Source organism: Anopheles coluzzii, chromosome 3, assembly GCF_943734685.1.
Source record: "Anopheles coluzzii chromosome 3, AcolN3, whole genome shotgun sequence".
NCBI classification, from domain to species: Eukaryota; Metazoa; Arthropoda; class Insecta; order Diptera; family Culicidae; genus Anopheles; species Anopheles coluzzii.
The window spans coordinates 31796667-31807023 of record NC_064671.1 but is presented as its reverse complement, the minus strand read 5'-3'; positions in this window follow the sequence as shown (position 1 = coordinate 31807023).

Genomic DNA, 10357 nt, shown 5'->3' with positions numbered 1-10357 from the left:
CATTATCCCGTTTATTATAATAATCACCTGTTCCAGCAGCGAGTTCTAGCGGCACGAATACATCCAAGTGATGCGTAAATAAAGCACAGCCATAGTAGCGTTAGACTGGAGTGGTTTGTAGAGCTAAAAATAGAACCGCTTTTATCGATGCGAAACGGCACGCACACATAACATCTTTTCCCCACCTTGATTTCGTTCATTTTGACCGAGGTCATACACATGATGGATAATGGTGTCAGAATACTGGATGACTAGGGGAATGGTTATTTAAAATCGGTAAGAAATCAATTGAGAAATAGAGATGATTTCGTTCAAAAAGAGGTTTTAGGACTTTGCGACCAAGGATTTGAATTGCCACTTATACGACGGAAAAACGGAAAAAATACGTGACTTTCCTGTTCAAAACGGCACATCTGGTCAGCTAACGGCGGCACCACACGTGCTCTGTCGAAAAAATGCGCCATTTTTAACGGTCCCGGTGTGGAAATTTAAAATTTTGCAGAAGTTTTCAAATTTTGTTGTTGTTGGAAACGGACGGTTACGCGTGAAATATTTCAGCACAACGAAACATTTCATATTTCTTACTTCGCTAGTGTCCGTTGGGTGGCGCTAGCAGCAATTAGCAATTCCGAAGTAAAAAATCTCTAAAATGATGTTTTTTGTCATTTTTCTTCTGATTCTTCTTGAAAGACCCTTGAAGGACTGGCATGATCAATAAAGATTATTTACATCTCACTATCAAATAGTCAGACCTTGCCGTTTTGAAGCAATCGAGCAACGAGCTCCCTCGAAGCTGACTCAACCGATCGATCCGTCAACTTTCCGACTGCCCTCAAAAGAATGATGTATTAGAAAAAAAAACACAAAACCAAATGTTTCTCCACATCAACCCGTTCGATGTGTTGCTGTTCCGTGAACCAACCCCAATCCACGTACTCCACGTATGCAGCAAATTGATAAATTGTACCCCGTTTGCTTCTTTCGTTTCACTTTTTGTGATCTATTCGCCTCGCGCTGGAGCGCTCCGGATCCACGGAGGATCGCCACTTGTTGCCGGAGCTATTCCCGCATCTTCATTCCCCAGCCCGTTGATTTAGCTACCTTCGGGAAAAGGGAGAAACGATCCGTTTTGGAGCAAGAAAACCGTCTCAAACGCGCCCCGCAATGTCCCGGAACCGACAGGCGCCTCGGCCACATTAAGGATCACGGGGCTCTGTGGCCGTGTCTGTGTGTGCCTTTATATTCCTCTGCTTTCTATCTTTCTTCCCTATTCGTCTTGCCACTTGCCAGCAACGCCCGTGTGACCAATTGGCGCATAGAGAGTTCTGTATTCTAATAAATTATTCTTCCCGCTTCATCAACCAAAAGAGAAAAAAAGAAATAGAAATAGAAAAGCCAGAATAACATCATGCCGTAGCAGTTGATTAACCTCTCTGGCCACTGGCGAAGCCAGATCGAAAGGGTGCAGGCAAAAGGCAGCCAACACACACACCGTGCTTCTCCTATTCATCACTCTAATCCGTTCAAATGGAAAGAACGAACGAAGGAAAGGAAGAAGAAGAAATAAAACACAACCCCAGGAAGAAACCCATCATTTTTTTTTAAAGGAACTCAACTCCCTGTGAGCTCCCGACCGAGGGCGCACCGCAGGTTCATTGCATTCTTCACCAGGTCGCGAGATTGCACGCAATCGAAGGGAGATTAATTGATTTTCTAGTTCACGGATCCGATTTTACTATCCCCCATCCGTCACCTTTATCGCGCATGACCACCACTTCTCTCGCACACCACGCTTTTCACCTTACCACGATCGCGGGGTGCTCTCCAATTCCGTTCCGAGTTCGCGCTACCGGAATCGATCGATCGTCACCGAGCGATTCCGCTCACGTTCGACTTGTAAATTAAATGTTTGAAATTGCATTACGGTCACCCCGATCGGACTCGCCCGGGGCCCGCGGTGGTTGCACAAATGCACACACACACACGCGCCCCGGCCATGTGGCGTCACGTTCGCGCGCCCGGTCAGCCTCAGTGGGTTTGCTTTGATTTGTCACATTTGCGCAAACGGCGTTTTCCATATTCTTTCCGCGCGTTCGCCTGCATGCTGTCGTTCTTGTGGCGTTGCAAACGATCACTGTCCAGCGTGTTCATCATAACCTGCACAAAATTGGTGTACACAAACGGGTCACAAAAACACGGCACCGACATACCATTACCCCTTTTTCTCTTTGCATATTTATTTGTCTAATTGGTCTTGTCGTCGCCCAACCGCGGGGAAAGATATTGAGCAGGAAATTTATTCATATCTTATCCGCCCTTCTACCCAACATTTAGCTCTTCCATCGTCAAACTTCTTCCACGAAGAGGGACCACAGAGGGGTTGGAGGCAACATTTGATTGGTATGCGCAGAACTTATTTGATTTCGATGTCCATTCTCTTCGAGGGGGAGGGGAGGGAGAGGAGGGACAAAGCCACAACATTTCATATTCCATGCTCGTGCCGTGGTCATCCACAGCGCGTCAACTCTTCGTCAGCTGCAAGTTCTGTTGAATTCTCTCTCTCTGTCTCTATCTCTTCCCCGTTTCTGTTTGTTTATCTGCTGTGACACTTTTGCCATCACACATGGGCGGAGGGTGAATCGATCTTCATCCTCATGCCGACATTACAAAATGTCGATTTTGCGCTGCGCTTTCGAACGATGGACAGGGATTTATGGGAATTGAATAACCATTTGTGCGGAGCTAATGGGATGGGAACGCGAATGGAACGATGTTCTAGGTTTGTGCCAGAAGGTGCCAGGATGGTGGGTTTATGTAATGTTTGCTGGCTGCCCTGCCCTAGCCTAGAAAAAACGGACTGGACTTAAAATGCTGTTTTTTATTAAGACATTTTGAAAGGATTTAGATGGATTGAAGTGTTCGCAGGTTTTGAGCAGGGTTTCTCGCTTTGCTTACAATCTCGTTGAACTCTATTTAAGCTTTGGTAGAATATATAGATTTTCAATGTTTTTTGGATGGCTAGTAGGAGAAAAGCTAGAGAGCCGGTCTCGTAGTACAGTCGTACGACTTAACAACATGCGCCTCATGGGCTCAAGCCCCAAATGGACCGTGCCGCCATACGTAGGACTTGACTATCCTGCTATTGGGGGATCAATAAGTCACTGTAAGCCAACCCCACAAGTACAGGCAGGCCTTGACCGACAACGGTTGTTGAGCCAAAAGAAGAAGAAGAAGAAGAGGTAGAAGAAAAAAAACTAAAACTTCCCAATTTCCCACGAATGGTGGTTATTTAAGATTACTTGCAATACCAAACCTACGACATTGCGAGCTGCCTTCCATTAGTTAGTTGTTAGGCACCTTCGCCATGGCGGTCAAAGACATGAGTGTAGACATGTGTTTTTTAAAATCTATCTTCGATTTTGATCAATTCCTCCTCAGTTTTCGCTACAAAATTGTTGGAGTAGATCTTTCGCATGATGACCGGGTCACTTTAATCTCCTAAAATGATTGCTTCAGATTTTGGCGCTATGGCCTGGAACTACGAAACCAGTAAACGCGCTTTATTGCTTCCTGGCAAGTTTTTTCATGTTTCCCAGATACCTTTTCACTGTTTGGACGAATGCGGTCGACCTCCTGGCCAAGCGAACGCAACGATGTGGCGACTTTTCCCTCAGCCTTTGGAGCCTCTAGTCGCCTAGGGTTGTCGCGCTCCTGAATCAAGTTCCTTAAGTTTTTGGACCATCATGGTTAGAGTTCAACTGATAAAGCTTTCGAATTTTGTCTGCTGACACATGAGTTGCTACTATTGAGAGTGCAATTAACATTTCCTCAGTGCGGATGAAGAAAACCTCATAAAAAATCAACCGTTTTTGTCTTTTTTTTTAATACAAGAATTATCAATTTTGATGTTGAAACATTCGTCACAAATCATTCGAAAGAATCATCTGTTTATGCACCTATAGTAAATCAATCTCACCATAGAACACGTTTGCATTACCAAAGCCAACCCCTGCCCTGTCAAATCGTTCTCATTTGCATCCAACGCGAGTCCAGCCCGCGATCGGGTCGTTTTGGTCGATTGATATATTTTCCTTCCTTTCCGATACATGATTGGTTTTGTTAATTATCCCTGTGCTGTGTGATCACCTGCGAGAGAACAGAGCGATTCCTGCTTCTTCTTCTGCTACTCGGAACCGTAACACTTTTTGGACGTTTTTATGCTGTGTGCCCCTCCAACCGCGAAAAGAACCACCACCATCGATCGAAGTCAAATAAGCAGCGACAAGCACCAACACCACATTTGCATACGCACTGTGTGTTATGAGATTTAGTTTCCGTTCGCGGAATAATAACAACCTTGTATATGGTGATTTTGGCTCCGAACCGAAGCACCAGCGCAGGACATAAAAATATATACAGATATTTTGCAGATTTATTTTGCTGCGAGTGCAACGACCTGATGGGACAGTTCTGAGAAGTGACGATAGCACACTACAAGTAGGAACTTCATCAAACCTCATCACCGGGTTGGGTTGGAAAGGGAAATAAAATGCTCTTTAATGTTTAATTCCCATTGCATCAATCAAATTGCACCCCCCACCCCCGACATGGTCCGACACGCATTCCATCACATACCAGTGATCTAGCCCGCACATAAACAGTACCCCCCATCCCCCATCCAACTCCTTCTAAGACAAAAGGATTACTGAAAACCAGCATCGAACCACTGACGCAAGCCCGTCAGTCACTTCCTGCGCTCGGTCGCACATTCTCGAGTGAAAATTCCCATCGGCCCAAAAATTCCCAGAAACCGTTTTTCTCCCCCCCCACACTGGCCGCATCGGGGTTGAAACTTGTGTATGCAATCACTGTCACTTCCTGTCCCAGGCGCGCGGGATCCAGTCCAAGTCCGAGCGGGTTTGGCCAGCCGATCAGCAGGTGTGTACGATGAATAATATTCTACGCTGATGCGTACGCCGCGCGGACAATTGCGCCATACCGTTGTGCCCGAGTGTGCCGCAGTGCTAGGCGTGCGTGTGCCACAGTGTTTTATGGCTGTTTTTTTTCTGCTTGCTTTTCTTTTTTCTTGTCATAGGCTCCATCTTCTCTTGCGGAGTGTGGCGTTGGAATGAGAAAGTTAAATAGAAGCGACCCTGGCGTCAGTGGCAATACTTGCGTACATGGTGGAGGGAAGGACGATGAGCATGGGATTCTATGTCCACCAAAGGCCAATGCTATGCAAATATTCACATAACGTCCCGCAAAAGCGACTAGCGGCACCGATTGTTTTTCGCATCGTTTCGCGCTTTCTAAGACGGCAATGAACTCTGGATCGGGGGGGCGGGGTGCACAAAAGAATGGTGTAATGGTGTTAGGTGTAGTGAAACACAGAGTAAGGGATGTTTTGTTGAAGAAAAAGATACTTTTCAAAAGAATGTGCTTAATTTGCCAAGTAAGGTTATTTATTTTTTGAGATGTTTAAAATAAAATTTCTCTAGTTCAAATTAGAATTAATTTAACAAGTTACGAGGTTGTGTTGCAAACTTCAGCTCGCCAAACGCCTTAGTTTATGCAATACGTAGTACATAATGGCCATATTAATCTTCTAGACAAGCGATCGGCAAGCTTTACGACCGAAAGAGCCAAATTCTACAATAATGTTCGTAGAGTTAACCCAAGAGCAAAAATGAATTAAAGATCTATCAAATATATGTACTGCTAAGAGCAGCCATGTTGATATCAAAGAGCCGCACTTTGCCGATTGCTGTTCTAGACTATAATTTTTGGTGCAAAATATATGAAAAAAAGAAATGAAAGTAATCAGTAAACCACGGTACACGAACAACAATAGAGTATAAAAATAAGTAAATGTGTCAAATGCATAGAAAATAACAGTATAAAATGTCATAAAAACATAAAACAAAACAAAATAAAACAGAGAATAGTGCTCGAATTAATAAAGGAATTTATAGAAATAAAATATTAAATAGAAATTTATTAATTTATAGAATAGAAAATCAATAACAAAGAATATCGAAACAGTTACCAAGAGGACGGCATCAGTAGAAGTAATACACTGTAACAATTCAACTGTTTGTTACACTTTAAAACATAAGCAAGTGATAAATCAATTAAAAAAGGCATTTACTTGTGTACTGCACTGCACTTGTCGAAAGGCACAGCACAATAATACCCAAATACACAAGTACCCGATCGCGCATATCCGCCAAAAATCTTCACGATCGCACTTCAAACATTTTGAAGAGTTCTTCCCACCCCGCTCCCACCAAGAGAAATGGGCAGTGCCAGCCTGCCCAGGGGCAACCGATACCTTTTGCGCGGATGATTATCTTGTTCGGTATATTTGTTTTAAAATTTATAGTGTTTATTTCGGAACTTGCTCGCGGCGGACCCGTCGCTCTCGGCACCGCGTATTTATTTATCCCTCGCATGCCAATATACGCCCGTGTGTGCCCGCGTGTGTCTGGGTCGCTCTTTGGCCCTACCCGCAGATATTAAAGTATACATACACAAGACCGATCGGGGGTTGTGGAAGTGACGAGCGACCGCGAAAGGAACACAAACATTGCACACGCACTCCATGAGGAGGTCTTTCCCCCGGGGGTGGCCACCGCCAGCCCGCACACACACACACACACACACGCGTCTCAAGAATGTGTCGGGAAAAGGTTTATTCAATTTCCCGTATTCAGCATATGTGCGTGTGCACAGGGGGTTTTATTCTTCGGGCCACCACGCACACTCAGCCCGTCCTGCCATCATATGTTGCTCTGGCGCGATCGTTATGAGACTGCCGTCTTCTCCGTTGCCTTCCCTACCTTTCCTTTCCTGATCGGAAGGGCACATAACAAATAAGAAAGAAAAAAAACCTTCTTTTTCACAAAGCAAAGTTTTTCCTAACACCGTAACCTTTACGGTTCTTTCTATGCAACTTGTGTGTGTGCATGTTTTTTTTTTTTTGGTTTGCTGTCGTTTTCAACCACTTCTCAAATTACCAACCCGTAATGTAAACAGCCCGTGAAAGTGACGGAGGAAGTGAACGGGTGCACATGTGTGCCGTGCACGATCGTGCACAACGCTACAGCCGATGCAGCATCACAGTGGATCGCTTTGTTCGTCGTCGCCTTCGAATCGGCGGATCCCGTCCACGGGCGAGCGTCTCGATTAACGAAACTCGAGGCCCCGTATGCAGGTTCATTCTAAACGCGGGACCTTTAGCGCTATAACCACTTCCAGACGCGAGACATTGGTGTGAAGCATGTACGGGAATGATTGGAGACTTTGAAGAGAGAGAGAGAGAGAGAGAGAGAGAGAGAGAGAGAGAGAGAGAAAAGCAATTACACAAAAAACAAAACCCAGCTGAACCAAGCTGCAGTAGCATCGATAAGCGAAGCAATGATATTATTATTGAAAACAAATATGTTCCCTTTTCGTACGGTTCGCGCTCGGTGGATGTGTGCGTTTGAAGAGCTGTCTAAATTATGATATGCATTATTGTTTGCTCCCGGTTGTGTTGGATCGATATTTTGTAGGATAAATAGAGAGGCTTGGGGACGAATTTTTTTGTCTGTAGATTGATTTTAAACTGGATCATGTTTGCACTTCACCGTTTCCTCATCGAGCACAACATTGACATTTAAATACTGACGCTTATTGTTATTCGAATGTGAAAATATTTGAGAGGCATCACCCTGAGACAGTAATTTAAATGCTAATGAAGAACTAGTTGCTGATGCTGATGGTGCTTCATTCCATGTATTCAATTAGAGTCATTGTATCATCATAGAGTCTATTCTAGTCCAAGTCCATCCCACGACTGATTTAACCTTACTCCTTACATCAACACAAATTAATATTTATCTCAAAACAACTTTGATCGCAATTCGTTAAACGATTTCAACAATCCCTACTTTCAACGATCTTTCACTATCCTCAGCTTCAATCTAATCATAACCATATCGTAGACACAAAAATCTTCCAGATTAAACCAACCATCGGATGTTTATGTTTTGTTAACTCATTTTCCCCCAAATATCTTTCCCTCCCAGGCCAACGTATAACGCAACCGCATCCTATCCACGGACCAGGTCAACCGGAAACCCTGCACGGGAAACACCTCCAACAAGCGCAACAAACTAGCGACCCGCGGAACTCTCCCCAACCACCACGATTGCACACAGTGGCCACACGCTTGATGCACGTTTTAACTTTTCGGGATTTTCCCTTTGAAATACTCGCCTGACGTTCGGATCTCTAGGCACACGTGTCCCAACGAAACGGACAAATTGAAAATCCGTTGCACCTCTCGCACCAGACAACACCCCAGATGGGATATGATCGCGTGATCCTCGTAGATCACATTTCCCTGCCACGCTGCGCATTCGTTCTGCGCGGGGGTTATGATTTTTATACTTCAAAACATTCATCATTCATTTTTCCGGCAATCTGATATGGGATCCCGCTTTTCCCGCACTAATACATGCAGTTAGCACGGCTGACGCGTTTCCCATAACAGCCATGCCTCATTTCCTCAGCATCGTCGTAGCAGGGCAAGGCGATGGCAAGCGTGCATGATTTATGAGCGCTGCGCCATTACGTATGGTATTTTCCGGTTTTCAGAAGAAAAAAACTTTGAGGACATAACATAACTTTGCTGGGGGTGGTTTGGAATAGTTTATTGCTTTATGAATACGGACGCACACAAACACAGCGAAACGACGGGCGAGGCAAGTGTCATCGGAGATCAAGTGTCTCGTACTGCTCACAAAGTTGAAAAGGGGTTTTTGGAAGATTACGTTAGGATTGAAACGATCTTCCTCCCTGGTTGGGCTGGTGCAATTTGTCACACATTGAGCAGTTTACGATCCCTTAGCGCTTAATGTTTAAGTCCAATTTTTACATCCACCACCTACTCGGGACCGTGCCAGCAAAGAAGGGCTTCCCTTGTTAGTCGGTATTAATTACCCACGGAAGGAATTTATGATGGCGATCATCTCGGCAAGGCAACATGGCAGGGTTTGCGATCGTACAGTTTTGGGGTTTTAATTATTAAGTCTCACAATTCCACAACGGAGTTCCTAGTCCTTACTGTGTTCTTCTTAATACTACACCAGAACCAACACCAAAATAATGAGAAGAAAACCCCTACAATGAGCAGACCGAGAACGGATCGTCTGCCACTTGAAAACGTGTTTGCTGGGGATCTTCATACTGATGCGCTCTGTCAACGGGTCACAGTGCGTTGATTGCATTTGCTCGAATAACCACCATCCTCCACACACACATCTGGCTTGAATTTGGAGCCATTTAGCCCTCCACAGTGGCTTCCGTACGTACTGGGATTCGAGAAGCTATGTAAGCAACCCCCCAAGAGTAGTTCAGAATAAAGCAAAAACAGGCGTAACACACACACACACACCGCAGACATTAACCGCCAGAAAAATTTGACCCTTCCGATACGATGATCCATTCCTTCCTGTGTGTGAGGATGAAAATATGATCGTCATTGTGGCATCTCTGATGCAGCTGCACCCCCCAAGAGAAGTCGACATATTTTCATGAAGCCTTGCAACGGCACCGACGGCGAGGACTGCAGCGGTGGTTTGATTTTGGCGATCGTTCTCGATCATAACGCTGCCAACCAATCTGGAGGTCACACACGAAGCCTTTTCCGCTGCAACGGTTCGCAGGGTTGGGAGAATGTGCAAAAAATCATGCTGCTTCATCCGGTTCTGAGGTCATAATTAACTCCTGTCTCATCCCGCTGGTAACTTTAACCCCGAAGCGGTATATTACGGGATCGATACAGCGTTTTAAGGATCGAATTACAGGAGGTACACACATTGATAGCACAGGAATTTGGCCTAACCTCAGTCGGGGCTTAGATGAAAACGGAGCGACAGAACTGACATCACTGATCACCAGAGGATCGGATCCGGTGGTCTTGGCTTTTTTTGTGTTGGGCTGTCGTATTTGTGTGTACGTCACCGCATTAACACGATACGTGAAGCACTAGAAAGGATTCGGCGCGTACGCTCCTGGAAGCACAGTTGGTAGCACTTTCGGCTGCACAACACCAGACATATTGCTCCTCAGCAAACCATCCATGGCTTCTGTTGGAGTGTTTGCTCCTTGCTCCAAACGGATCGGAGAGCAAAACATCTGGTTTAGCTGGCTACCGGACCTCGAGTTAACGGATTTATCGGGTATTAAAAGCTTGTTTTACAAATTGTAGAACAAAAAAAACGCCGGGACTAGACCAACCGTGTTACCCGATCTTCGAGAATCCAATTTTCCCATTCTTGCGTGTTTCTGGAAGGTATGAGATTTTCAAAAT